Consider the following 27,322-nt stretch of genomic DNA (forward strand, 5'->3'; position numbering starts at 1 on the left):
GTTTTCAGACACTGCTTAGCTTTGGAGTTTGTTAATCCCCTCACAATTACTAAATTGTGGGGCACCTCCGTAAGCCTTATGTGGATTGCCACTAGTCCCGGTTGGTCCCACAATTCTCTCAGAGCGCACAGTCTATACTAAGAGACCTGTAGCCCCCACATGTCACTGTCTGCATTGGTTCCTCCTGAAACCATCTCTTTCACACACAGTCACACACCGTCCCACTCCCAGTTTTCTCTCCTAACTGACTTCGCGAGCCACTCTTATGCTCTAGTCACTTGGGGTGTAAGTTTCCCTGAGTTTGCAAACCATTCTTGCATCCTGTGTCAGTCTACTAGTTACACCTTGGAAGGTGATCAGGCTCCCCTTCCATCCTTATGGGACGGTTCCTGCCTTGGGCCCCCAAACCTTACCGTGGTCCTGTAGTGCACTGTTCCTGGAATCGTCCTGTAGCCCCTTAGATTCTGTTGTGCTGTCTGGGAGGGGCACTGGGTTGTGGGATAGCTGATCCCTTCTTCAGGTTTAAGTTCTCCTGATGGCACCTGAGGTCATGGGTCTCTCCTGGCTTGGGGTCTTACACCTAAAGGCAAAGTAGACAGCAAACCTGTCGTCTCCATCTCCTGGCTGGCTCACCAAAGTGTTGCAGAAAACAGGAGGCAGGAGAAGCCAGTGGGTGAAACTAGAGGATTTTATTAAGGTGCACACTGGCTCAGTGGATTCGCACACAAAAAGCTGAGCCCTGGACAAGTACAGGGCTTGTCTTTTATATGTGCATGGTGGCCATCTAGTGGCACAAGGCTCCTGGTGCAAGCAAGCAGGCTCACAGAAGCAGAACAAAGGCAGTTAATTAAACAGTGACAGGTTATGCTGGCCTTGCAGCTGCATTGGGAGGAAAATAGGAAGTTAACAAACTAAAGCTGACCTTGCAGCTGCATTGGGAGGAAAACAGGAAGTTAACAAACTAAAGCAGGCCTTGCAGCTGGTACACATCTTACTCAAGCTCGTCTTGTGACCTTGTCATGTTGCCCAGAACAGAGAAACTGGAGTTGTTGTGAAGTAACCTTGAGTTTCACTAAGGAAAAATTACTAAAGAGACAGGGAAGCTGGGAGAGGAGGAAAACTTGTTTTTCCCATCCTTGCTCTTTGGGAGGAGAGGGGCTAAGGACTAGTTTTCTCTACATCCTCTACTTCAGTTTTATGATGGTGTTCATTATTATTTTATTTTTAAGCAAAATTGACTCATTATAGCATTTCTTTTTTTTTTTTTTTTTCAGAGTCTCAGAATGCTCTTAAACTCTTAGTCTCTAGTGTCCTGACAGCCTTGACCTCCTAAAACTAAGATTACAGGCATGAGCCATGGTGCCTGGTCACCACGTACCTTTTTTTGTAGAACTGTGCTAGTGGTGATGAACATCTTCACCTTTTATTTTGGAAATTCTTTATTTTCATCTTCTTTTTAAAGGGAAGTAAATTTAAATCAAGTATTATTGGTTAGAAAATTTTTTTTTATTACATCAAAATTTGGGAAGTTTTCACCCTTTTTTATCTTCAAATAACCTCTGTATTTTTTTCTTCATTTTCTTCTTCTAAGATTTCCTAAATCTAGTTGATGGTTATCTAATAAGTTGTTTGTTTTGTTTTGTTTTTGTTTTTGTTTTTGTTTTTTTTGAGATGGAGTCTCGCTCTGTTTCCCAGGCTGGAGTGCAGTGGCACAATCTCAGCTCATGGAAAACTCTGTCTCCTGGGTTCATGCCATTCTCTTGCCTCAGCATCCTGAGTAGCTGGGAGTACAGGTGCCCACCACCACGCCCAGCTATTTTTTTATATTTTTATTAGAGACTGGGTTTCACCATGTTAGCCAGGATGGTCTTGATCTCCTGACCTCATGATCTGCCTGCCTTGGCCTCCCAAGGTATCTAATGAGTTTTACATTCCATGTTTTAACTTCGTTTTGCAATTATAGATTTTTGTGTTATATATTTTAGGGTATGCCACCACACATTCATTAATTGTGTTTTGATTTTTTAGTATTTATTATAATTATGCATGCTAATTTTTAACATCTTTTATTTAAGAAAGTGTGGAAGAAAGTCAAATATGAATGAGCTATACGTCTTTTTCCAATAGAATTATCTCTGTGTTTGTTTTCCTGTATACAAAAATAAATGTTATCCTTGTATTTTTTTTCTAACTTGTATATTTGTTGTGTAGGTTTTTTGTGAATGGTTTTCTAATTCTGCGTAGATGAGTCATCATAAAATTCTCTTTTTTTTTCGAGATGGACTCTTGCTCTTCTTGCCCAGGCTGGAGTGCAATGGTGCGATCTCAGCTCACTGCAACTTCTGCCTCCTGGGTTGAAATGATTCTAGTGCCTCAGCCTCCTATGTAGCCAGGATTACAGGCATGTGCCAACATGCCTGGCTAATATTTTTGTATTTTTAGTAGAGACAGGGTTTCTCCATGTTGGTCAGGCTGGTCTTGAGCTCCCAACCTCAGGTGATCTGCCCGCCTCAGCTTCCCAATGTACTGAGATTACAGGTGTGAGCCACCATGCTCAGCCCATAAAATTTTTATAATTTCAACAACCTATTTATTTGTAAATCTATATGATTTCTGTGTGGGAGAAACACTTTTGGATTTGAATATAATTTAAAACTATCATAACTCTGTATCTCTTTTAGTTATTATTGTTTATTTCTTGTCAAAAAACCCCCAAAATTTACCACAAAATATTTTTAAATATTTAGTCATATCAATTTTCTTGACATTGTCATGCAACATATTGCTAAAATGTTTTTATCTTGCAATGCTAAATCTTAACACATATTAAACAACAAGTACTAATTTTTAATTTTTTCTTTTTTTCTTTTTTCTTTTTTTTTTTTTTTTTGAGCTGGAGTCTTGCTCTGCTACTCAGGCTGGAGTGCTGTGGCATGATTCACCTCACTGCAACTTCCACCTCCCGGGTTCAAGCAATTCTCATGCCTCAGCCTCCTGAATAGTTGGAATTACAGGTGCCCATCACCATGCCTGGCTAATTTTTGCATTTTTAGTAAAGATGCAGTTTCACCATGTTGGCCAGCCTGGTTTCAAACTCCTGTCCTTAGGTAATCTATCTGCCTCAGCCTTTCAACGTGCTGGGATTACAGGTATGGGCCACCATTCCTGGCCACAATTTTTTCTGTTTTATAGTGTTTTGCAAACACCACTCTGTTTTTTGTTTTTAACAGTATAACTACTTCATGTATGTCATAAAATCTGTGTCTTTTTGTGATTGGCTCATTTCATTTTGCATAATGCCATCAAGATTTATATTTATAGTTGGTAGAATATTTCCTGCTTTTGAATATTGAGTATATTCCAGAATATATATATATATTTTTTGAGACAGTCTTGCCCTGTCACCTAGGCTGGAGTGCAGTGGGGCAATCTTGGCTCACTGCAACCTCCGCCTCCTGGATTCAAGCAATTCTTTTGCCTCAGCCTCCCGAGTAGCTGGGATTACAGGCACATGCCAGCACATTTGGCTAATTTTTGTATTTTTTTTTTAGTAAAGACAGGGTTCACCATGTTGGTCTGGTTGATCTCGAACTCCTTACCTTGTGGTCTGCCTGCCTTGGCCTCCCAAAGTGCTGGGATTACAGGTGTGAACCACCGTGCCTGGGAAGAATTTTTATATTTCAAATTATATCTACTGAATGATTTATTGAAAGATATTTGCATTGCTTTTACCTATTTGCTTACAGTAACAATGCTGCAATAATTATGAGTCTATAAATGACTACTTATATGACCATATATGTGAAAGTTTATATATGTGCTACATTCTATTTTATTAGTCTACTTTTTCACCTTTATACTCATATCAAATTGTTTAATTCGGTAGCTTTGTAATGTGTTTTGAATCAGGCACTTTAATGCCTGCAGCATTCTTTCTTTTTTTTTTTTTTAATATTGTTGGGTAGTTTGTTTTTCTTTTGAGTCTCTGTATACTTTTGAGGTTGGTGTTTCTATTTCTTCAAAAATGCAATGAGAAATTTGAAAAATATTGCATTAAATCTGTAGATTACATTGAGTAGGATGGACTCTGCAATATTAAGTATTTCAACCTTTGTGTAAGAGCACACTCAAGAGTGTGTTGTTTAGTTTCTATATATTTGTAAATTTTTCAGTTTTTTTTTTTTGCTTTTATCGTTGTATACTCTCATTCCATTTTGGTCATAGAATGTAGTTCATAGAAATTTACTTTTAAAAAATTTGATAAGACTTCCTTTTTGTCCTAAGATGTGGTCTTTCAAGAGAAATGTTGTATGAGCTATTGCAAAGGGTGTGTATTCTGATGTACCGAGTGTTCTCCATAACTCTGTTTGGAATAATTGTTTTATACTGCCTTTAAGTATAAAACATTAACATTCTCTTATAACTTTCTCTTATAACATTCTCTTATAACATTCTCTTATTAACATTCTTTCTTGTTTTATTTTTATTACAAAAAGTGTGGTATTAAAATATCTTGTTCTAATTATATTGCTTTCTGTGTGTTTCTTCCATTCTGTCAACATTTGCTTTATATACTTGGAACCCTAATGTGAGACACACACACACACACACACAAATTTGTCATAGGTTCCCTGTGAATGAATCTATTATTTTTTGATGTCCTTCTTTGTTTCTTTGGAGTTTCAATTTCAAGCACATTTTATAAAATATTATACTTTCTGACTTAAGATGTAGCTTGTGTGATATTATTTTGATGCTTTCTGCTCTTATTTGATTAATGTTTGCATGGAATGTCTACTTCCATCCTGTCACTTACAGTCTTTTTTAATTATTAGACTTACTGTTATTTTATTATGCATTTTATTCGATTATTGCATCTTTGTCTCTTATTCTCTTTCCATCTTTGTGTCTTTTTGATGTTTGCATTGATATGCTTTCACTTATTTATTTATTTATTTGTTTGAGACTGAGTTTTACTCTTGTTGTCCATGCTGGAGTGCAATGGCATTGATCTTGGCTCACCGCAATCTCCGCCTCCTGGGTTCAAGCAATTTGCCTGCCTCAACCTCCTGAGTAGCTGAGATTACAGGCAGGTGCCACCATGCCTGGCTAATTTTGTATTTTTAGTAGATATGAGGTTTCTCCATGTTGGTCAGGCTAGTCTTGAACTCCTGACTTCAGGTGATCCACCCGCCTTGGCCTCCCAAAGTGCTGGAATTACAGGCATAAGACACCATGCCCAACCTCTTTTGTGTATTTATACAAATATTTTTGTGGTACCTTGGGGACTACATATAATGTCTAAAAGATACAACAATACATTTTAATCTGGTAGAAAAGCAGGTTGCATACAAAAATTCTTCTTTATTACATCTTCCCTCAAATTTGTCATTGATGTTGCTAATTATACCTTCTTATGTTGTATGTTCATTAACTGATGTTTATAATGATTTCTATTCTTTTATTGTTGAAATCTCAGAGAATAATTAAAAATGTTTTCTGCATCACTAGGATAATGCTAAGAAATTCTACAAAGTGTATTTGCATATTTTTTCCAGAAAATAATGTATTTTTATATAATTATGTGTAGCTTTTTGAATCATGTTATTTTCAGTAAAAGGAACTGTTGTTAGCACCTTTTATATGTAGGGCATATGCAGTTCCAATATACTTTTTTAGAATTTCATTACTTTGGAAGGTTTTTTTTTTTTATTTGGCAGGATAGATTCACTGATGGTATAATTCTCACTTAATAGGTATTTTTTTAACAACTTTTTCATGACTCCATAACATAGTTCTTTTTTTTGAGACTAAACATCTCTCTATCCCCCAGCCAGGCTGAAGCATAGTGGTATGACTTCAACTCACTGCAATCTCCACTTCCCAGATTCAAGCGGTTCTCCAGCCTCAGCCTCCTGAGTAGCTGGTATTACAGGCATGTGCCACCACACCCAGTTAATTTTTGTCGTTTTGGTAGAGACAGGGTTTCACTATCTTGTCCAGGCTGGCCTTGAACTCCTGACCTCTGGTGATCCGTCCACCTCTGCCTCCCAAAGTCCCTGGATTACAGGCAGGAGCCACCATGCCTGGCCTGGCACATCACTTTTATCTTGCAGCTTCAAAGATAATCTTTTTGTCTTTGACTAGAAATTGTGGCTATATACATGTTTGTTATAAATATCTTTCTGTGGTACTAGTTTGTTGTACTTCTTTATTTTTACATCATATTTTCTTACTTTTAGGATCTATTAGTTTTTTTAAAATTTTTTTACCTCCATAATTTTTGTTTTTTTGAAATCTTAAATATTTTTGTTCTTGTCCTCATTTTTCTGAATTTCCATTGTTGTCTCTGTTCCTATTTTAAACAATGAGAACTATTCAATTTATTACCAATTATTAAAAGTAATTTATACCTCTGATTTTTTTTATGCTTTCAGAAAATTTTATAATATTTTTGGTGGGATCATATTGCCCTATTTTGTATATATTATCTTTGATTGTGATTTGGACATTAAAAAAAAGCTACCTGTCAAAATCTTTATAATGTTGTTCTGTCCTGGCATAGTCTGAAAACAATTGTTTTGGCTGGTGATTACGGGAGTTTCTCACACATATTCTTAGGATATGTGCTGTCTGAAATTTTGTGTTTAATTTTTAATTAACAGAGTTTACTCTTGTTATTTTGTAGGAGTCAGAAATCACTTGCTACACCTGTTCCTTTTCTGTGGTACTGCAGTCAGTCTGCTGCTCTACCACTTTTTTTTTTTTATCTCAGCTGACTCAAACTCTCATTTCAAAACATGCCACCATTTCTTTCAGCACTTTATGTCATGAGAGACTGAAACAAGTGTCAGAAAAGGTCCCTAAAAGTCAGAAATAACAACGAATGTGCCAGTATTTTAGCTTTCTTTTAAAACAGAAACCAAGAGTTAGGAATTTACTTCTGAAGGTACTACGTTATAGTGGAAAGCAGGAAAAGCTGTGTTGGGTGAATTTAACACTTCCTTTTTTTCTTTGTGCTCACCGGGAACACTGCACACACTTATTTATAAATTTTTAACAGATGTATTTGGGTCTGTATATTTTAGTTACATTTATATATCTATAAATGAATTAGAGCCTGTGGTATTTTGCAATCCCCTCTTGTTTATGTATTTGGTATAATTTTAAAGGTAAGATTTTAAAACTATATCCATGTGAGTCTAGTAGGTGAGTAATTTATTATTTTTTATTTTTTTTTTTTAGGTATATGCCCTCATTTTGCTTAAGACCTCTGGCCAGAGCAGGGCATGGAAGATTCCTTTTAAAAAGTAATACTGAGAAGACATGAAAAATGTGGACATGATAATTTACTGTTGAGAAATGGCTGTAAAAGTGTGGATGAGTGTCAGGTGCACACAGAAGGTTATAATGGACTTAACAAGTGTTTCACAACTACTCAGCAAAGTATTTCAATGTGGTAAATGTTTGAAAGTCCTTTATAAATTTTTGAATTCAAACAAAAAATAAGATATACTGGAAGAAAACCTTTCAAATGTCAAAAATGTGTCAAATCATTTTGCATGCTTTCACACAAAACCCAACATAAAAGCATTTATACTAGAGAGAAGTCCTACAAATGTAAAAAATGTGGAAAAACCTTTAATTGGTCCTCAATCCTTACTAATAATAAGAAAAATCATACTGAACAGAAACCTTACAAATGTGAAGAATGTGGCAAAGCTTTTAAGCAACACTCAACCCTTACTACACATAAAATAATTTGTGCTGAAGAAAAACTTTACAGATGTGAAGAATGTGGCAAAGCATTTTGCCAGCCCTCAACCCTAACTAGATATAAGAGGATGTACAGAAGAAAGAAACTCTACAAATGTGAAGAATGTGGCAAAGCGTTTACCCAATTCTCAACCCTTACTAAACATAAGAGAATTCACACTAGAGGGAAACGTTACAAGTGTGAAGAAAGTGGCAAAGCATTTATCTGGTCCTCAGGCCTTACTGAACATAGGAGGGTTCCTACTAGACAGAAACCCTACAAATGTGAAGAATGTGGCAAAGCATTAATTCAATTCTCAACCCTAACTAGACATAAGAGGATACACACTGGAGAGAAACCCAACAAATGTGAAGTATGTGGCAAACCTTTTAGCCAAAACTCAAACCTTACTATATATAAGATAATTCATACTGAAAAGAAACCCTACAAATGTCAAGAATGTGGCAATGCTTTTAGCCAGTCCCCATACCTTACTACACATAAGGTAATTCATACTGGGAGAGACCCTACAAATGTGAAGAAGGTGGCAAAGCATTTCTGTGGTTCATTACCCTAACTGGTCATAAGAGGATGCACACTAGAGAGAAACCCTACAAATGTGAAGAATATGAAAAAGCTTTCAGCCAGTCCTCAACCCTTACTACACATAAGAGAATTCATACTGGAGAGAAACCCTACAAATGTGAGGAACGTGGCAAATCTTTTAACCTGTCTAAAAGCTTTACTAAACATAAGGTAATTCATAGTGGAGTAAAACCCTACAAGTGTGAAGAATGTGGCAAAGCCTTTAGGCAGTCTTCAGTTTTTGCTAACCATAAGAGAATTCATACTGGAAAGAAACCCTACAAATGTGAAGAATGTGGCAAATCTTTTAACCTGTCTTCAAGCTGTACTAAATGTAATTCTTACTGGTTTAAAACCCTACAAATGGGAAGAATGTGCCAATGCCTTTTCCTGGTCCTCAGCCCTAACTAAACATAAGAAAATTTATACTTGAAAGCAACCCTACAAATGGGAAAAATTTGGCAAAGCCTTTAATCCTTACAACTTAATACACACAAGATAACTTATATTGAAGAGAAATATTACAAGTGTGAATAATGTGTCAAAGCCTATAAAAAGTCCTCAATTCTTTACAGACATAAGGTTATTTATACTGGAGAGAAACTTTACAAACCTGAAAGATGTGCCAATGCTTTTGACAACAACTCAAGCTTCTCTAAACATAAAGAAAATCATGCTGCTGAGAATCCTAGAACTGTGAAGAATGTGACAAAGCCTTTAAATGATTGTCACACTTGATTGTAGGTAAGATAATTCATACTGGAGATAACTATCAGTGTGTACAATGTGGCCAAGCTTCTAACTAATGCTCACACGTTATTGCACAGGAAAGCATTTATAAGCATTTATACTTGAGAACAAATGTGCAAATATAAAGTAAAAAAGCCATTAATACCTGCTCACATCTTACTCAAAATCAGATAGTTCATATGAAATAAAAGCATAAAAGTGTAATTACTGTCCAAAGATCTATTAGAAAATAAGTCTTTAAAGTGCAGAAGAGTATTTACTTTAAAAAAGCACTACAAATATAAATAGGGTTGTAATACCTTTACTTGTATCAGAAATCTTATTGTACACATTTTGTGCTAGAGGAAAACCCTGAGGCAGTTGTTAAAATTTTGTCCAACATCAGTGAGTTTATATTGAAGAAAACCCTGCAAACATAATAAATTTGGAAAAACATTTTTTCAAAAACTACAAATTATAAAACACCAAAGAGTTTATACTAAAATATATTTTTGCAGGTGCAGTAAATATGAAAGATATTTAATCCAAAATTGTCTATGTAAATATCAGAATAATCCACAGTAGAAATATCTAGGGCCACTCAATGTTTAGACACTACTGTAAATCAGAGTGCTGCGTATAAAAAATAATACAAAACTAAAGATAGCATAAACATTATTTGTATATAACTCTAAAAGAAGTAGAATATTTTTTGGAGAGTTATAATTACATTCAAATTATACTATTTATGAAAATACAGGTTTTTTTTAAAGTGAATAATAATGAAGTTAAACTCTTAAATTACTTCATGCTCTTCCATCGTTCCTGGTTTATTCAAATATGAAAGCATGTGACTAATTGTTGCTGGACAAAATATATGAGAGATTCTTGTTTATTAGGTAAGCATTACTTATGACCTTTTCTATGGAAAGGTAAGGACATTAAAATGTAAGATGCATAATGAAAATTTAAGTAGAGAGGCTCTTTGTGGTTAACTTATAATATTGTGTGATACATGAGGTAGGTGTTCAGAGTAATACTCTTCTGCATTATTATGAAAGAAAAATATTCTTAATTTTAGTTAAAATTAGGTTAGTAATGTTATTTTATTAATTGTACTTTTATGGAATACTATACAGTATATTTTTAAATTGTAAATTATTTGTGAAATTGACTTTTCAATTCCACACTTTTAACATGTTAAATACTATCATGAATCCATTGAAATGTTATTGTGCCACTAACTTTAACCTATTCCATCTTACACAAGGGTGTAGGTAACAATACATTATTTGGTAAGATAATGGACTGACATCGCTAGTAATCTTTTTTGCCAGTAACTTTAAATGGCCAATAAGTTAAAAAATATTGTTCCTATAGGTTATATTTTTATTCTTATTTTCACATTTAAATGTATTTTTCTTAATTTCTGTGGATATATGTTTATATGTTTATGCCATATATGGTATATTTTAATACAGGAATACAAAATATGATAATCACATTAGAGGACATGAGATGTCCATTACTTCTAGCATTTATTCTTTGTATTACAAACAATTCAATTCTACAGTTTTAGTTATTTTTAATGTACAATTGTTATTGACTACAGGGTCATTTTTATCATCATAATACAAATTATATACAAACATGTAAAATCCATACATTTCTGAGTCCTGAATAAATATTTTTATAAATTTTAAAAAATTTTTCATTGAACATGTGGCCTTTGCCTGCAAGCACATATGGACTGTTAGTATTGATTTACATAGAGTTAAATATTCACATCTATTAGTCTAAAGATAAACTTTAGGTCTACATAAATTATGGAGTAAGTCTGTTTGTGTAAGTATAACTTTGAAACTATTTTTAGCAGAAAAAAATATTGGAACAAAATAAATCATTTTAATCAGGGGCCTAATTCACTAGAAAACAAAAATTCTCAAAAATGGTGAAAGCAAATCTATGCTCTCTGCTTTGTATTGAATTTATTACTGTGCAATCTTTTGGCTCAGGGTTCAGAATCTCCCCATGCAAATTCTCTGTTTTAATTTGACTGGTACTCATGCTAGTCCCGTAATATTCTTTTTTTGTTTGTTTAATAGTTTTTGTTGTTGTTGTTGTTGTTCTTGTTTTTTCTTTTGAGATAGAGTCTTGCTCTGTCTCCCAGGCTGGAGTGCAATGGTGAGATCTTGGCTTACTGCAGCCTCTGCCTCTCAGGTTCAAGCAGTTCTGCCTCAGCCTCCCAAGTATCTGGGATTACATGTGCCTGCCACCATGCCCAACTAATTTTTGTATTTTCAATACAGACAGTGTTTCACCAGGTTGGTCACGCTGGTCTCAAACTCCTGACCTCAGGTGATCCATCCACCTCAGCCTCCCAGAGTGCTGGGATTACAGATGTGAGCCACTGTACCCAGCCTGTGTAATAGTTTATGAAGTATTCATTATGTGAACTGGTCTGTAATTATAAGAATATATATATTTTTTAATTTTATTGCTCCATAAGTTATTGGGGTATAGATGGTATTTGGTTAGATGAGTAAGTTCTTTAGTGGTGATTTGTGAGATCCTGGTGCACCCATCACCCAAGCAGTATACTCTGCATCATATATGTTGTCTTTTATTCCTCTCCCTTCCCACTCTTCTCCCCATGTCCCCAAAGTCCATTGTATTATTCTTATACCTTTCCATTCTCATAGCTTACCTCCCACATATCAGTGAGAACATATGATGGTTGGTTTTCCATTCCTGAGTTACTTCACGTAGAATAATAGTCTCCAGTCTCATCCAGGTTATTGCAAATGCTTTTAATTAATTACTTGTTATGGCTGAGTAGTATTCCAACACACACACACACCCCACAGTTTCTTTATCCACTTGTTGATTGATGGGCATTTTGGTTGGTTCCAGAATTTTGCAATTGTGAATTGTGCTGCTAGAAATATGCGTGTGCAAGTATCTCTTTCAAATAATGACTTATTTTTCTCTGGGTAGATACCCAGTAGTGGGATTGCTGGGTCAAATGATAATTCTGCTTTTAGTTCTTTAAGGAATTTCCACAGTTTCCTATAGTGACTATACTGGTTGACATTCCCACCGGCAGTGTGGAAGTGTTCTTTGATTGCTGCATCCATGCCAACATCTACAGTTTTTTGATCTTTTGGTTATGGCCATTCCTGCAGGAATAGAGTGGTATTGCATTGTGGTTTGATTTGCATTGCCCTGATCATTAGTGATGTTGAGCATTTTTTTAATATGTTTGTTGGCCATTTGTGTATCTTTTGAGATTTGTCTATTTTTTTATTTTTTTCTTACTGATTTGAGTTCATTACAGATTTTGTATATTAGTCCTTTGTCAGATGTATAGATTGTAAAGATTTTCTCCCACTCTCTGAGTTATCTGTTTATTCTGCTGACTGTTCCTTTTGCCATGCCAAAGCTTTTTAGTTTAATTAGGTCCCAGCTGTTTATCTTTGTTTTTACTGCATTTGCTTTTAGGTTTTTGGTCATGAAATTTTGGCCAACCAATGCCTAGAAGAGTTTTTTCGATGTTAGCTTCCAGAGTTTTTATAGTTTCAGGTCTTAGGTTTAAGTCCTTAATCCATCTTGTGTTTATTTTTTTTTTAATAAGATGGGAGATGAGGATCCAGTTTTATTCTCCCACATGTGGCTAGCCTATTATCCCAGCACCATTTGTTGAAAAGGGTGTCCTTTCCCCACTTTTTGTTTTTGTTTGCTTTGTTGAAAATCAGTTGGCTGTAAGTATTTGGGTTTATTTCTGGGTTCTCTGTTCCATTGGTGTATGTGCCTATTTTTATACCAGGACCATGCTGTTTTGGTGACTATAACCTTATAGTATACTTTGAAATCACGTAGTGTGTTGCCTCCAGACTTGTTCTTTTTTCTTAGTCTTACTTTGGCTATGTGGGCTTCATATGATTTTTTGAATTGTTTTTTCTAACTCTGTGAAGAACGATGGTGGTATTTTGATGGGGATTGTGTTGAATTTGTTGATTGCTTTTGGCAGTATGGTCATTATCACAATATTGATTCTACCCGTCCATGAGTATGGGATGTGTTTCCATTTGTTTGTGTCATCTATGATTTCTTTCAGCAGTGTTTTGTAGTTTTCCTTCTTTTGGCTCCTTCATTAGGTATATTTCCTAAGTATTTTATTTTTTTCAGCTATTGTAAAAGGGGGTGAGTTCTTGATTTAATTCTCCATTTGGTTGCTGTTGGTGAATAGAAGAGCCACTGATTTGTGTACATTAATCTTGTATCCAGAAACTTTTCTGAATTTTGTCAGTTCTAGGAGCTTTCTGGAGGAGTCCTTAGGGTTTTCAAGGTAAATAATCATGCCATCAGCAAACAGGGACAGTTTGACTTCCTGTTTATTGATTTGGATGCCTTTATTTCTTGTCTTATTGCTCTGGCTATGATTTCCAGGACTATGTTGAAGAGGAGTGGTGAGAGTGGGCACCCTTGTCTTGTTCCCATTTTCAGAGGGAGCGCTTTTAACTTTTCCCCATTCACTATTATGTTGGTTGTGGGTTTGTCATAGATAGCTTTTATTACATTAAGCTGTGTCCTTTTTATGCCAACTTTGCTGAGAGTTTTAATTATAAAGCGATGTTGGATTTTGTTGAATGCTTTTTCTGCATCTATTGAGATGATCATGTGATTTTTGTTTTCAATTCTGTTTATGTGGTGTATCATTTGTTGACCTGTGTGTGTTAAACCATCTCTGCATCTGTGGTGTGAAACCCACTTGATCATGGTGGATTATCTTTTTGACATGTTGGATTTGGTAAGCTAATATTTTGTTAAGGATTTTAGCATTAATGTTTATCAAGGATATGGGTCTGTAGTTTTCTTTTTGGTTGTGTCTTTTCCTGGTTTTGGTATTAGGGTGATGCTGGCTTCATAGAATGAATTAGGAAGAGTTCTTTCACTATCTAATGTCAAAAGATTTGGTACCACTTCTTTGAATTTCTGGTAGAATTTTGCTGTGAATCTGTTGGATTTTTTTTTGTTGGTGGTAAGTTTTAAATTACCATTTTAATCTCACTGCTTGTTATTGATCTGTTCAGGGTATCTAATTCTTCCTGTTTTAAGCTAGCAGGGTTGTATTTTTCCAGGAATTTATCCATCTCTTCTACATTTTCCAGGAATTTATCCATCTCTTCTATGTTTTCTAGCTTATGTGTATGTGTGTAAAGGTGTTCTTAGGAGCCTTGAATGATTTTTTGTATTTCAGTGGTGTCAGTTATAATATTCTTTAGTTTCATTTCTCAGTGAGGTTATTTGGATTTTCTCTCTTCTTGGTCAATTTTGCTAATGATGTATCAATTGTATTTATCTTTTCTGAGAAGCAGCTCTTTGTTTCATTTACCTTCTGTATTTTTTGCTTGTTTGTTTGTTTCAGTTTCATTTAGTTCTGCTCTGATCTTGATTGTTTCCTTTTTTTTCTGCTGGGTTTGGGTTTCGTTTGTTCTTGTTTCTCTAGTTCCTTGTCTGTCTGTGCTCTTTCAAACTTTTTGATGTAGGCATTTAGGGCTATGAATTTTCTTGTTAGTACCACCTTAGCTGTATCCCAGAGGTTTTGATAGGTTGTATCATTATTGCCATTAAGTTGAAGAATTTTTTAATTTCCTTATTGATTTTGTTTTTAACGCAATGCTCATTAAGGAGCAGGTTATTTAATTTCCATGTATTTGCATGGTTTTGAAGGTTCCTTTGGGAGTTGATTTCCAGTTTTATTCCACTGTGATCTGAGAGAGTTCTTGATATAATGTCAATTTTCTTAAATTTATTGAGGCATGTTATGATTGTCTCTGCTGATTCATTCAGGGTGTCAGGGATGTGGGGGAAAGCTGGCAGTCACAGGCCTCACTCAGCTCCAATGGAAACCAAAAGGCTGGTCTCACACCCACTGCACCCCTCACAACAGCCCCAAATCTGTTTCCATGTGGAGGGCGAGTTGGGCTTGAAAATTACCCCAGGCTTTCTGTTTCTCAATGTGGTAAAATAAAAAGGCTTTAGTTCTTCCCCACCTGTGAAGTGTTCAAGCCAGATTCATGCCTTCCCCGAGTTCTTGCCAGGAGGCTTCTTGCCCCATTCAAATTGTTATGAAGTTCAGCTAGGGAAATCCTTCTCCCCTTGGAGTTTTACCCCTTGCTCCTCTGTCCTCCTCCCCCTCCCATGGATCCCTGTGGTGCCAGGCAGGAATGGGCTCCTTGGGGATTCAGCAAGCTCCCAGGGCCTCCCTATTGCCTCCTGAACCCCTGTATTTCACTCAGCTTGGCTCTCTAACTTGACTCACCTCCAGGTAGTAAGGAGCTTCTCCCACAAACAGACTTTCAGTTTCTCCAGTGGGGTCATTGTGTTCAGGAGAAGAGAGTCTCCCTTTCCCACTTCTGCAGTGGTGGCACTCACTGTATTTGGGGTGTCTGTCAGGTCCTGCAGGAGCAGTCTGCTTCCTTCAGAGGGTTGTCCTGATGCCTTTAAAGACATATTCTGAAGATAAACGTGGTGATTTGTTCAGATACTCTCTCCTGAGAAGGAATCAGAGAAGAGAGAAAAAATGGTTGATTCTCAAATGAATGTGTCCCAGGTCAAAACTGTGTCCACATTTTCTTCTAGAAGGTCATGTATTTACAGTTGCAATCATTTTCATTTCTACTTCTGATGCTTTTGCCTAAGAAGATTATTTGAAGTACCTTTTTTCTTCGCATGACAGTGAAATGACCTCATTAAAATAATTCTCCCCTATGTTTCAGAGCCTTATCTTTATTCTCTCCATCCAGGCTTCTTACATATCACAAATAATACTCACCTTGAATTTATACCGTGAAATATTGAAAGTATTCCCTTTGTTGACAGATCAGCCTGGGCAGGTGAAGATATAAAACATTCTTATTGGGAATGGTGCTGGGTCCTCAGATATCAGTGGGGGAGAAAACTGCACCATTTAGGTTCTATCTGAATGCTCCATCAGCTCTATGAATAACATAATTTTTAAATGCACACTTAAAAAAGATGGAATTAATGGCCTGGAATAATTTAGAAAGATATGTAAAGGAATGAATTCAAAGAAATGTGCCTTCTAGAATGCTAAAGAGAGGGTATTTAGATACACTATTAGAAATTACAAAACATGGGCTGGGCACGGTGGCTGACACCTGTAATCCCAGCACTCTGGGAAGCTGAGGCAGGCAGATCACCTGAGGTCAGGAGTTTGAGACCAGCCTGACGAACATGGTGAAACCCCATCTCTACTAAAATACAAAAAAAAAAAAATTAGCCGGGCATTGTGGCACATGCCTGTAATCCCAGCTACTCGGGAGGCTGAGGCAGGAGAATCTCTTGAACCCAGGAGGCAGAGGTTGCGGTGAGCCAAGATTGCACCATTGCACTCCAGCCTGGGTGAAAACAGCAAAACTCCATCTCAAAAAAGACAAAACATGGACAACATATGTGGCTTGAACTTTACATAAAACATTTTTTTAATGATTAGATTCAGATTATGATTTATGTTTTTTTTGGCCAGTAATCTCACAGAAGTCATGTTGCATCCTCCTATATGTATCAGCACCTGATACCAATCTGTCTCATTAATTTTATTTACTTGGTTAACGTGTTTTCTCAAGGATTTCTTCCCTATAATGTTTCTTTTAAAAAACTGTATTATTTGGGAGGCTGAGGCAGGCAGATCACGAGGTCAGGAGATCGAGACCATCCTGGCTAACATGGTGAAACCCCGTCTCTACTAAAATTACAAAAAATTAGCTGGGCGTGGTGGCGGGCACCTGTAGTCCCAGCTACTCGGGAGGCTAAGGCAGGATAATGGCGTGAACCTGGGGTGCGGAGCTTGCAGTGAGCCAAGATCACGCCACTGCACTCCAGCCTGGGCGACAGAGCCAGACTCCGTCTCAAAAAACAAAACAAAACAAAACAAAAACCTGTATTATTAGCAGGTACTTTGGAGAAACTTTCTGACTAATGTGCATAAACAATCACATTTAATCTGAAAGCTCCCCTGTCATGCCAAGTGTCAGGTTCCAACCCAATCTTAGGTCTGACAGGAGTGGGTGGGTGATTTGTGGGTTACTGGAAAAACACTCATGGAATTGTGGGCAGTTTTGAGATGGCTTTATTCTCTAGGCATAAGCCTGGGCATGAGCCCTGTGTACAGGGTGAGCAGCTTACTCTCTCTCCTCCTCCTGTTCACCTGTCTGTGTACTCCTTACACTCAGTAGCGGCTGAGAGCTAAGTATGAGCTTATACAACCAGGTTACATATTAGCAGAGATGAGCACTTGTACTCCAAACTTACTGAGTCAGGCTGAACCAGATGTTTACCATGGCCTATTCTTGACCACTGCACATCCATTTATCTTACACCCTTTTTCTGAATAGTTTCTCTTTGTTTATACTTTGCTTTGGAAAATGAAGGCTCTCATTTTTGTTTACTGGTCATATACACTGGGATAAAACCCAGGTTCTATCAGTTACTAGATGTTTTACAAAGTATTTTCCTTAAGCTAGAATGATTGACATCACTGGTGAGTTTGTTTGCAATATAGTAACTCAGGTCTCATGCCACATCTCTTGAATTAGAATACGTATTTTAACAAAATCTCCAGGTTATTGATGTATGCATTAAAATTTGGGAGGTATCTCCTAAGTTACTGTGACTTCTCCATGTGAGAACTGTACACAGCTTACTCTGTATAATGTAAATATGGCATTCAGAACTGTATATACTTGTGTTTATGCCATAAGTTCTATGCCATATTATTCAGGAAACTATAGTAATTACACTGGTTTTTTGGATCTTATTTTATCCTCTTTGTTCAGAATGAAGGAATACATTAGAGAATCTTTCTCTGTTCAACAATATTTTATTGGATAATTCCAGTCTCTTATGTAAAACAGAGCCAACTCTCTTAACTCTCAAACACCTAGAGTAAAATTAACAATTCTGCCCATGACCACTTGCTAAATATGTGAGTGGTTTTTTTTTTTTGTTTGTTTGTTTTTTTTTTTTTAGGAAATGTTAACTTTCAAGGCTGTGGCCATAGAATTTTCTCAGGAGGAGTGGGAATATCTGAATCCTGCTCAGTGAAATTTGTATAGAGATGTAATGTTAGAGAACAACAGAAACCTGGTCTCTCAGAATAAATTTCCACCAGATTTCCTAATACACCCTAAGGCTTCTATTTTCTCCCTTTGTAGAATGATTTTGGGAGTTTTTGCTCCACATAAATTATTTTTAGATCAACCCTTTTAAGGAAAACTTGACGGTTTATTTAAATAGAAAAGAAAATCTTCAAGTTTTATCTTAACAGGAACCATCCCCTTTTTTTGAGGTAATCTGTATCCTTCACTCTAGATTAATGATAATTCTAGAAATTCAGTGGCATTAAATATTATTGCCCAAATAACAAAATCCAATATCCAGCACCAATTTTAAATTCAATGGTATTGTATAGTAGAGCTAAGGACCCAGAAATGTAAAATATGTTCTAAGTATTCTAAAGGTTCTGTCAGAAAACAGTAGTTTGGAATTAAATTTCTAGAATCTTTCATAATATTCTCTCCTCTGTACTAAACATGGTGCTAGGATGGTAACTGGATAATCCCAACAAATCATGTTAACTTTTTTCTAATAAAACAGGCCTTGGTGTCTCTGTACCTGATCTGATCTCCTGCCTTGAGCAAATAAAAGAACCCTGGTATGTAAAGAGACATGAGACAGTGGTCAAATACTCTGGCACGTAAGCATGAATGAAGCAGATAACACAGACAAGAGGTACAAAGGTCAAAAAGAATTCCAGACCTTAAAATGTAGTATGGGATGCTCTGCTTCAATGGAAAGGTTCCTAAAAAGCCATTTTGTTTTTTTCCCTAGTTCTTATATAGGAGCATCTTTTGTCCCATACCATTAAATTCTTTATGGACTCTACTTCCTATTTAGTGATTTTCCTTTGAGGGTACCATGAGAGCTAAAGTCCTCTTTATGGCTTATAAGGTACTGCATGATATGCCTGCTCTTCCATTGCTTTGGGGCAATATGAGAATATCTCTAACTATTTTTGAGAAACTGCATGTTAGATCATTTGTTAGGTTTTCTTTTCCCATCATGTCTGAAATGTGTGAGAGCAGTGGTGATATTAAGATTTGTTTCAGAAATCTCAGGAACATCAATGACATGTTACTTGTTATTTATCTATGTTGTCTTGTCTTTTCTTTTTTCTGCTGTTTTCTTTTTTTTGAGATGAAGTTTCACTCTTGTTGCCCAGGCTGGAGTGCAATGGCATGGTCTCAGCTTACTGCAATCTTTGCCTCCCGGGTTCAAGCGATTCTCCTACCGCAGCCTTCTGAGTAGCTGGGATTACAGGCATGCACCACCACACCTGGCTAATTTTGTATTTTTAGTAGAGATGGGGTTTCTTCATGTTGGCCAGCCTGGTCTCCAACTCCTGACCTCAGGTGATCTGCCTGCCTTGGCCTCTCAACAGGTGTGAGCCACCGCACCTGGCCTCTATTTTTTCTTTTTGATATTAGGAATCTTAACAGATTTGAAGTGATAGCTCATCATTGTTTTTATTTGTAATTGCCTGTTTGTAGGGGCTATTTAGCACTTTTTAAATATATCTATTGGTCATTTGTATATAATTTGTTGGCAAAATATTTCTTCAGTGTTTTGACTATTTTTCAGTTGGTTTATCATTGTTATTATACTTGTCTTTGCTTTGAATTTTCTATATATTTTGAATTTTAAACTTTTCTTGTAGGTATCGTTTGCTATTATGAGCATGCTGTGATAAACATGCAAGTATATGTATCATTTTCACATAATAAACTATTTTTTTGGGTAGATACCCAATGATGAAATTTCTGAATCAAATTGTAGTTCTATTTTTAGTTATCTGAGATTAAGCATACTCATGTTGGCTATTTGTATGTCTTTATTGAAAAGTGCTTAGTAATGTTATTGGTCCATTTTTCAATGGGATTTCTTACTATGCTTTTAGTTTGAGTTATTTGTAAATTCCAAATATAAGTTTCATGTTGGCACATAGTTTGCAAATATGTTCTTTTATTCTGTAGGTTGCCTATTTACCCTGTTATTTCATTTGCTGTGCAAAAACTTTTTAGTTTGAATCTAATTTGTCTATTTTTTTATAATGATAATATAATAATAATAACAATTTTCTTTGTCGTGTTCATGGCTAGTTTGGGTAGCAGGGTGGTACTGACCTGAGAGTGACTTAGGACGAATTTTATTATCCTCAATTTTTTGGAAGAGTTTCAGGAGGATTTGGTAGAATTTTTATACATTTGGTAGAATTTGGCTGTGCATTTATCTAGTTCTGAGCTTTTTTTTTCAATACTTTTTTTTTATTATTGACTCAATCATGCTACTCATTATTGGTTTGTTAAGGTACTCAGTTTCTTCCTGGCTGTATCTTGGGAGGTTGTATGTTTCCATGAATTTATTCATTCTTTGTAGGTTTTCAGGTTTATCAGTGTCTAGTTGTTTATAATCATTGCTAGTGATTTTTTGTATTGCTGTTGTATCCATTGTAATGTCTATTCTTTCATTTCTGATTTTGTTTATTTAGATTTCTATTCTGTTTGTGGTTAATCTAGCTGGCAATTTATAAATTTTGTCTTTTGAAAAAGCAACTTTTTATTCTATTGGTCATTTTTATTGTTTTTTGGTTTTTATTTCATTTGGTTCTGTTCTGATTTATGTTTTTTTTTTCTTCTTCTAACTTGGAATTTTGTTTGTTACTAATTTTCTAGTTCCTTGAAGTATGATGTCAGGTCCTTAACATGTAAGCTTTCTACTTTTTCGATGCAGACATTTAGGCTGTAAACTGCCCTCTTAGTACTATATTTGATGTATCTCACAGGTTTTATTATATTGTGTTTCTATTTCCATCTTTTTTCCCCACACATTTTTAATTTTCATCTTAATTTTCTTTTTGAGATGGGTTTTACTCTGTCACCTGGGCTGGAGTGCAGTGGAACAATCTAGGCTCACTGCAACCTCTGCCTTCCAGGCTCAAGTGATCTTTTTATCTCAGCCTCCTGAGTAGCTAGTATCATAGGTGCGCAGCACCACACCTAGCTATTTTTTAATTTTTTTTGTAACGATGCAGTTTTTGCATGTTGCTTAGGCCGTCTCAAACTGCTGACCTCAGGTGATCCACCTGCCTCAGCCTCCCAAAGTGCTGGGATTACAGGTGTGAGCCACCACCTCTGGCTGGTCATCCTAATTACTTCATTTACAGTGACTGTTTGGGATCATGTTGTTTTAATTGTTTGTAAATTTATAGTTTCTGAAATTTCTCTTGATATCAATTCATAATTTTATTCTACTATGGTCTAAGTAGGTAGTTGATATAATTTTGATTTTTGGGAGTACTTTGTTGATTTGCCAGCTTTCCTATCTCAATGGTCTCTCTAATGCTGTGAGTAGAATGCTGAATTTCTCCACTATTATCGTGTTACCTATAGAGATATTGTGTTACCTAAAGAGATGTGTCCATCTCTTTCTATAGGTTTAATAATATTTCTTTTTAAAGTCTGTTTTATTTGATATAAGTATAGATACTGCTGTCTGTTTTTGGTTTCTGTTTGTGTTAATATCTACCCCCTTTACTTTTAGTTTATATGTATCTTACAAGTAAGGTGAGATTCTTGTAGGCAACACACAGTTGGATCATTTTTTCTTATTCATTTCATAAATCTATACATTTCAATGAAGGTTTTAATTGATTTATATTCAAGATTATATTAATATGTAAGGCTTTGTTACTGTCATAATATTAATTATTTTCTTGTTTTTTTTCTTTTTATCTATTTATATTTGTGGTTTAACAAAATTATGTCCTGTTGTGATTTATTTCTTTCTCTCTTTGTTTTTTTTTTTTTTTTTTTAATTTATTTATTTATTTATTTTTTTTATTGATCATTCTTGGGTGTTTCTCGCAGAGGGGGATTTGGCAGGGTCATAGGACAATAGTGGAGGGAAGGTCAGCAGATAAACAAGTGAACAAAGGTCTCTGGTTTTCCTAGGCAGAGGACCCTGCGGCCTTCCGCAGTGTTTGTGTCCCTGGGTACTTAAGATTAGGGAGTGGTGATGACTCTTAACGAGCATGCTGCCTTCAAGCATCTGTTTAACAAAGCACATCTTGCACCGCCCTTAATCCATTTAACCCTGAGTGGACACAGCACATGTTTCAGAGAGCACAGGGTTGGGGGTAAGGTCACAGATCAACAGGATCCCAAGGCAGAAGAATTTTTCTTGGTACAGAACAAAATGAAAAGTCTCCCATGTCTACTTCTCTCCACACAGACCCGGCAACCATCCGATTTCTCAATCTTTTCCCCACCCTTCCCGCCTTTCTATTCCACAAAACCGCCATTGTCATCATGGCCCATCTCCAATGAGCCGCTGGGCACACCTCCCAGACGGTCGTGGCCGGGCAGAGGGGCTCCTCACTTCCCAGTAGGGGCGGCCGGGTAGAGGCGCCCCTCACCTCCTGGATGGGGCGGCTGGCCAGGCGGGGGGCTGACCCCCCCACCTCCCTCCTGGACGGGGCGACTGGCCGGGCAGAGGGGCTCCTCACTTCCCAGTAGGGGTGGCCGGGCAGAGGAGCCCCTCACCTCCCGGATGGGGCGGCTGGCCGGGCAGGGGGCTGGCCCCCCCACCTCCCTCCCGGATGGGGCGGCTGGCCAGGTGGGGGGCTGACCCCCTCACCTCCCTCCTGGACGGGGCGACTGGCCGGGCAGAGGGGCTCCTCACTTACCAGTAGGGGCGGCCAGGCAGAGGCGCCCCTCATCTCCCGGACGGGGCGGCTGGCCGGGCAGGGGGCTGGCCCCCCCACCTCCCTCCCGGATGGGGCGGCTGGCCAGGCGGGGGGCTGACCCCCCCCACCTCCCTCCTGGACGGGGCAACTGGCCCGGCAGAGGGGCTCCTCACTTCCCAGTAGGGGCGGCCGGGCAGAGGAGCCCCTCACCTCCCGGACGGGGCGGCTGGCCGGGCGGGGGGCTGACCCCCCCACCCCCCTCCCGGACGGGGCAGCTCGCCGGGCGGGGGGCTGACCCCCCCACCTCCCTCCCGGACGGGGTGGCTGGCTGGGCGGGGGGCTCACCTCCACCTCCCTCCCAGACGGGGTGGCTGCTGGGCGGAGACGTTCCTCACTTCCCAGACGGGGTGGTTGCTGGATGGAGGGGCTCCTCACTTCTCAGACAGGGCGGCTGCCGGGCGGAGGGGCTCCTCACTTCTCAGATGGGGCGGTTGCCAGGCAGAGGGTCTCCTCACTTCTCAGACGGGGCGGCGGGGCAGAGACGCTCCTCACCTCCCAGACGGGGTTGCGGCCCAGCAGAGACGCTCCTCACATCCCAGACAGGGCGGCAGGGCAGAGGTGCTCCCCACATCTCAGACGATGGGCGGCCGGGCAGAGATGCTCCTCACTTCCTAGATGGGATGGCGGCTGGGCAGAGGCTGTAATCTCGGCTCTTTGGGAGGCCAAGGCAGGCGGCTGGGAGGTGGTTGTAGCGAGCCGAGATCATGCCACTGCACTCCAGCCTGGGCAACATTGAGCACTGAGTGAACGAGACTCTGTCTGCAATCCCGGCACCTTGGGAGGCCGAGGCTGGCGGATCACTCGCGGTTAGGAGCTGGAGACCAGCCCGGCCAACACAGCGAAACCCCGTCTCCACCAAAAAAATACGAAAACCAGTTAGGCGTGGCGGCGCGCGCCTGCAATGGCAGGCACTCGGCAGGCTGAGGCAGGAGAATCAGGCAGGGAGGTTGCAGTGAGCCGAGATGGCAGCAGTACAGTCCAGCTTTGGCTCGGCATCAGAGGGAGACCGTGGAAAGGGGAGAGGGAGAGGGAGAGGGAGAGGGATTGAGATTGATTCCTTCTAAGTCCTCTCTCCTTGGCTTGTAGATGGCCGTCATCTTTCGGTGTCTTCACATGGTTGGTCTCTCTTCTGCATGTGTCTGTGTCTTAGTCTCTTCTCTCTCTCTTTGTTTTATAAGGCCTGTTTTATACTTTTATATGTTTTAATGATGGTGAATATCAATCTTTTGTTTTTATATTGGAAATCCCTGGAACATCTTTTGTAGGCCCAGTCTATTGGCAATTAGTTTCCCCAGCCTTTATTTGTCAGGATAAGACTTTATTTCTTCTTCACTTGTGAAGGTTAATCTAGCTTGATGTAAAATTTTTGGCTGGCATTTTTCTTTCAACACTCTAAAAGTACCATCCTGTTCTCTTCTGGCCAGTAAGGTTTCTGCTGAGAAGTCTGCTTTTAGTCTGATGTGGTTCTATTTATAAATGACTAGATGCTTTTCTTTGGCTGATTTTAGAATTACTTCTTTCACTTTGAGTTTAGATATTCTGATTATTATGTGCCATATTGAGGTCTGTTTTGCATTGTATTCTGGTGGTGATTGCTGAGCTTCCTGTATATGTATGTCTAATTCTATTGCTAGAGTTGGGAAGTTTTCATCAATTATTTTCTTAAATAGGTTTTCTAAACTTTTTGATGTTTTTTCTTCCTCAGAAACTGATAATTTTTGTTTAGTCACTTTATGTAGTTGCAAATATCTCCAAATCTTTGTTCATTCCTTTTCATTTCTCTCCTTATTTTTCTCTCAGTAAATTATTTTAAAAGAACTGTTTAAAGGTCTGAAAATTCTTTTTATGCCTGTTTCAGTCTATTATTGAATTTTTGAATGTATTTTCTTTTTCGTTCATTAAATCTTTAAGTTCTACAATTTTTGTTTCTTTTTTTTTTTTAAGGATGTCTATCTCCTTGGCACATTTCTTACTCATACTCTAAATTTATTTATTTATTTTTATATTGGTTTTCAGATTTCTCTTGCATCTCTTTGTATTGGGGAAACCCACCCCCAATATTTCAACATAGGTTTTTTCTATTTTCCATAAATGTCGGCCAGTCTGAGAAATAAAGAGAAAGAGTACAAAGAGAGGAATTTTACAGCTGGGCTGCCGGGGGTGACATCACATATTGGTAGGACCATGATGCCCACCTGAGCCACAAAACCAGCAGGTTTTTATTAAGGATTTCAAAAGGGGAGGGTGTGTAAGAACAGGGAGTAGGTCACAAAGATCACATGCTTCAAAGGGCAATATCAAAAACTCCTGATAAGAGCCTATGTTCAGTGGTGCACGTATTGTCTTGATAAACATCTTAACAGAAAACAGGGTTTGAGAGCAGAGAACTGGTCTGACCACAAATTTACCAGGCTGGAGTTTCCCAATCCTAGTAAGCCTGAGGGTACTGCAGGAGACCAGGGCGTATCTCAGTACTTATCTCAAACACATAGGACAGAAATTCCTAGAGCGGCCATTTATAGACCTCCCCCCAGGAATGCAAATGTTTTCCCAGAGTATTAATGTCAATATTCCTTGCTAAGAGAAGAATTTAGGGATATCTTCCCTACTTGCACATCCATTTATAGGCTCTCTGCAAGAAGAAAAATGTGGCTCTTTTTGCCCGACCCCGCAGGCAGTCAGACCTTATGGTTGTCTTCCCTTGTTCTCTAAAATTGCTGCTATTCTGTTCTTTTTCAAGGTGCACTGATTTCATATTGTTCAAACACGCATGTTTTACAATCAATTTGTACAGTTAACACAATTATCACAAGGTTCTGAGGTGACGTACATCCTCAGCTTATGAAGATAACAGGATTAAGAGATTGAAGTAAGATAGGCATAAGAAATTATAAGAGTATTATTTGGGAAGTGATAAATATCCATGAAACGTTCACAATTTATGTTCCTCTGCTGTGGCTCCAGCCGGTCCCTCCGTTTGGGGTCCCTGACTTCCCACAACATCTCTCCCTTTCTTTTTATATACATGTGCCATGGCGATGAAGGCTTGTTCATTCTCTCAATTTTTACACATGATTCTTTGACTGGTCCAGCACACTAAAAACAAGCCGATTAAACAGATAATCATAATTCCAAACATTACTACAGTGGAGCCCCCAGTAGACTTAATCCAAGTCATGGGGTTTAGTCCAGAAAGAATTTCTGCCACCTGATCTAATGCCTCAACTCCAGGCACAATGTATAAACCAGCTTGAGAGTCTTCAAAAATTTGTTTCTTTAATTTAGTTATGTCCAAGGATAAATTATCTTCCCTACTGAGAAGGTGTCCTTTGACCATTTCCCGTGAATGATCAGTCTTGTTGTAGGAATATGGTGTGATACAGAAATCAGAAGTATTCCAATTGCACTGCATTTGCATTTGATGATCGAGACTCATTAGCTGATCCCCAAGCCAAATAACAGACTGTCTTAAATCATTCATTTGGTGAACTAATTTTTGATTGATGCCTTGTTGAGAATTCCACATTTGGGTGGAATTGGCTTGCCAATCATTGACAAAATGAGCCATTTGAATAGATTGGTGTAATGCCACTCCAGCAGTGGTGACCAGTGCAGTGACTGTAATTACACCCATGATCACAGCAACTAAAGTGAAAACAAATCTCTTAGCTCTTTTGAGAATTCATTGTAACATTCATTAATTAAATGTACTGAGGGGGAAGATTCCCAAGGCCTGGGTAAAGTTCCCAGTATCCAGATTCCTTCTCGAGCTCGAACCAACATTTCACTTTTCCTGGAGTCAAAAAGGGAGTTAATACAAGTGTATAAATGACAATTAATACATTGGGCACTTTGTCCAAATTTTGATATTTCCCACTAACAGCATGTAAGGAGGCTTAACACAACTCTGTATAGGAATAGTCAGATTGGAGGTAAACAAAGCAGAATGCTTGAATCTACCTTGATACTGAGGGAGGGGAGCAGCAGTGGCAATGCCCGATGTTCTCCACCATAATGAAGCAATCTGAGGTGCCCGGGGATGCCAAAGAGGTAGAGGGGCATACCTGGATTGAGAAGAATTATAATGCCAATTAGGGTCCCATAAAGGAAGATTGGCATCAAAAAGAGGAAAAGGGTTTAAAGGGGATTCATCATGGGGTTCAGAATCATGGATGCGAGGGGCGGCAGTGGTGACAACAGACAGAAAAGTTTCCACTTTCCATACTCACAGCCCAGACATGGCAATAGCCAATTTCCAAAGTTCTGGGTGTTCTGGGCACAGAATGGGGAATATCATATGAGGCCTCAGGTGGGTAATGCCCTTATCTTCCCATTTTAAGGGAAAGAATGAGCTGAACCTCCTA

At 38.2% G+C, this 27,322-nt stretch overlaps 1 long non-coding RNA gene across 3 annotated transcripts in view; it reads left to right on the forward strand.

Moving 5' to 3' along the window:
• Positions 1 to 27,322, forward strand: part of LOC101128106 (uncharacterized) — a 129,241-nt gene that overhangs the window by 70,999 nt on the left and 30,920 nt on the right. For 2 of the 3 annotated variants that reach the window (XR_008674316.2, XR_010131930.1), the window contains one exon: positions 7,246 to 9,085. This is a non-coding gene — a long non-coding RNA (uncharacterized lncRNA). The remainder of the gene's footprint in view (positions 1 to 7,245; positions 9,086 to 27,322) is intronic. The other variant, XR_008674320.2, reaches the window with a different exon arrangement.

The sequence above is a fragment of the Gorilla gorilla genome, chromosome 20 (assembly GCF_029281585.2).
Source record: "Gorilla gorilla gorilla isolate KB3781 chromosome 20, NHGRI_mGorGor1-v2.1_pri, whole genome shotgun sequence".
In the NCBI taxonomy this organism is placed as follows: Eukaryota; Metazoa; Chordata; class Mammalia; order Primates; family Hominidae; genus Gorilla; species Gorilla gorilla.